Source organism: Mus caroli, unplaced genomic scaffold (assembly GCF_978045245.1).
Source record: "Mus caroli unplaced genomic scaffold, Mus_caroli_1 scaffold_2, whole genome shotgun sequence".
Taxonomy (NCBI): Eukaryota; Metazoa; Chordata; class Mammalia; order Rodentia; family Muridae; genus Mus; species Mus caroli.
The window spans coordinates 22,207,330-22,211,029 of record NW_028227257.1 but is presented as its reverse complement, the minus strand read 5'-3'; positions in this window follow the sequence as shown (position 1 = coordinate 22,211,029).

Sequence of the window (3,700 nt, the reverse complement as noted above, 5' to 3'; positions counted from 1 at the left end):
TGATTATAAATGCTGCTCTTATAGGGACCAGCAGCTTCTCAAGTTCTACAAAAATCTCTGTGCTTGTGATAATTAGATTCATCAGGTGACAAGGTGCTCCTCTCTTGAAGTTACAGCTAGAAAAATTAAGAATTTTGGTTGGTTTAAATGAGCAAATGTATGCGGCCATTTCATTTTTGTTTCTAAATAGTTTCAAAAGTATAAATATGTTTTTATATGTCTTGGTTATAGATTAGTGGCTCATAAGTTATTAGTTATGATTAAAAATTTGTAACATTGGCAACAAAAAGTTGACTTAAAACTGTTAACTCTGGGTTAGAGTAATTTAGAACTACAACATGCAGCATGAGACAACCCATGGGAACAGGTCTCTAAAGATACGCCTAAATTGAGTAATATTCTATGTAATTCTTATCCTAGAAATCCGATTTATAAAAGATAAGATTTAGGGTAGTGTCTTTTTGAAATATTGGCGGCTACACCTTCTTGTGTTTGTGTGCAGGAACAGGCCACCAAAATTTGTAGCAAGTAATGTTTTTGGAGTTCATTTTTAAAGAAAAAATAGATTGTTTTCACTGTTAAAATTTGGTTTTGCTTCTCAAAATTGTGGTTGTATGAAGCCTCCTGAGTGGCCTAGTCCACAATCTTCCCCTTATCCACAGCCTCAACCCCAGCCGCGGAGGGAACCCCAAACCCCTTGGGGTGTCAAGAGGCTGACCGCTGCGGGTACATGGAACTGCAGAGCACAGAGTCCAGGCGGACTCTGGTGGACCCGCTCAAACTTTAACCCTCCAGTACTGGTCATTTTCCTCTGCTGGTATTTATAACTGGAAAACTAACCACCCCCTTTCTCAGGATCCCCAATGCCTCACAGGGTTGGTAGAGTTCCTTATGTTTTCTTATCAGCCTACTTGAGATGATTGTCAACAGCTGTTGCAGATGCTCTTAACAACCGAAGAGCAAGAGAGAATTCTGTTAGAGGCTAGAAAAATAGCCCGGGAGCCAATGGGTGGTCTACACAGCTACAGAATGAGATCGACATGGGATTCCTTTTGACTCGCCCCAGTTGCGACTGCGACATGGCTGAAGGTAAGGAGAGCTTGAAAATCTAACGCCAGGCTCTGGTCTCCAAGGTGCCTCGAGACAGGCCCACTAATTTGGCTAAGGTAAGAGGTAATGCAGGGGCCGGTCGAACCTCCCTCAATGTTCCTTGAAAGGCTTATGGAAGCCTTCAGGCAGTTCACTAAGAGACCCTTACCAAATTGACAGCGGAGACTGGCGCTAATGATTGGATAGCTCTCCTCTTCTACCCTTTGCTCTTCAGAGTTAGAAACACCCCTGGACAGTTTAGACTGACCCCCTTATAAATTACTCTACAGGGGGCCCCCTCCACTGGTAAAAATAGCCTCTGTACATAGTGCTGACATGCTGCTTTCCCAGCCTTTGTTCTCTAGGCTCAAGGTGCTCCAGTGAGTGAGACAGCGAGCGAAAAAACAGCTCCAGAAGGCCTGCTCCAGAAGACCTGCTAGACATCTCCACGCAGAAAACCTTGAGACTCGGGTGGAAAGGCTCTTACCTTGTACTCTTGACCACCCTACTTTCTACCTTTATGAGACCCCTTTTGATTTTGCTTCTGCTTTTAATTATAGGTCCATGTATGTTAAATAGGCAAGTCACCTTTATTAAAACAAGAATTAATGCAGTGTGGCTTTTAGTTTTGAGATAACAGTACCATGCCCTAAAGGATCAACTATGTCAGGGAGAAGTTAGTGTCTAGTTCTAAGATTAGAACTATTAACTAGAAGAAGTGGGGAATGAAGAAGTATTAAAAAAGTATAGCAAAGTAAAAACAAAATTCGAGGCTTTTGGGCCCAGGCTTGGGAGTGTAGCCTTTGTGGCTTAGTGCTCCAGGTACTGGTCATAAAACAGATAGCGACATTCCTCCACCTACCCGCTTCCTGGGTTCAATTCAAAGAATGGCACCCTGACCATTACTGGAACCTACAATGCAAATGTGCTATCTTTAGGGGCTCTTAGATTGTTAGGGGCTCTTAGAAACTGTCTTGAGAGATAACCTGACACTTGTGACTTTATACTTCCTTGTGACTCTTAACTGGTATTTTTGGTATTTTCCAACAACGCCCTCCCCACCTCCTTGAGTTGTGGTTTCTTCCTTTAAATACCCCCTTACTCAGCTACTCAGGGCGCCATGGTCCTCTACCCCTGCGTGGTGTATGACCATGGGCCCGAGAACGCTCTCGAATAAAAATCCTCTTGCAAGTTGCAGCAAGACCGTTTCTTGTGGGTGATTTTGGGGTGTCGCCTCTCCTGAGTCAGAACGTGAGGGAGTCCTCACGTTGTGGGTCTTTCACTAGGAACCAAGCCCAGGTTCTTTTGGAAGAGCAGTGGTCACACTTAACCACTGAGCCTCTCTCCAGTCCCTAGTTACTCGCTTGTTGCTGTTAGGCTCCGACAGAAGAAACTTAGCAAGTTTGTTTTGGCTTGGGTTGTTGATGACCGTCTACGTCTACCATTGGGAGGACCTCACCACAGCAGGAGTTTGGAGCAGCCCGCTTGAGGATTCTGCCTCAGAAGTAGAAAAGAAAAAGGAAAAAACAAAAACAAAAAACCAAACAACCCGAAATCCATCTACACAATTGATTTTGAGGCTGGGCATGGCTCAGTGGGTGACAGTGCTTATTGACTAAACATGAAGGTTTCAAAGACCCAAAGTAAAAAGCCAGGCGTGGTCACTCAGACATCTTTAACGCCAGTCCAAGGCAGGATGGATACGGGATCCCTGATCGTAGAGCAAGACACGTGATATACTCTGGCCTCGGCAGGCATAGGTATGCATGTGAGTGCATATGCCACACCCGTACCCACACGCGGCACACATAATTAAAGGATTTAGAGGTCAGGGCCACATCAGCTGACCTGGAGATAGTTTATCTGGCTGCTAAGCTGAGTTCGTTGGCTGGAGGCTTGGTAACTGCCCATGTGAATCTCACTCTGCGGGACTTCCCAGGAATGATCAAGAGCAAGGAAAGAGGAAGTCACAATGTTTTTCTGTCTTAATCTCGGAACTCAAGCTCAGTATTTCCCCAAAATCCTATGGGTCACATTGGTCAGCGTGGGAGACTGTGAAGGGTTGACTCTCAGGCACCAATCACATCACTGCCCATTATAGAGGCTGGTCACCACCCACTGTCTAAACTGGCCCTCCATTCCTAACTGGTTTGCCTCACTTATTTCAATGCTGATTTTTGCTTTCCTAACATTTATTGCATTATGGATTCCCTATCTATTATGTGACTTACTGACTAAAAACTCCATGGAAGCAGAGATGTTCACTGGTCTCTTTTTAATTTATTATGATGATTTGTTTTTGTCTGAATTATAGCATGGTAATGTTTGTTCTACCCCTTATATTGTAGATTTCTGGCTCAGACTTAGAACTGAGTTCTAAACTGGAGGGAGACCGGCTGTAATCAGGAGAATTGCCCCCAGTTCGAGGCCAGTCAGAGCTACACTGTTGAGATCCTGTCTCAAATCAAATAAAAAATTCATTAAAGCTTCAACCTTCGGTGTCTAATTAGGGGAGAGCAGGAGGAGGACCGCGAGGAAGCGGTGGACCCGGTAAAGCCCGCTGAGCTGAATCTGCTGCTGCTGCTGCTCCCGGCACATCGCTTCCGGGTCA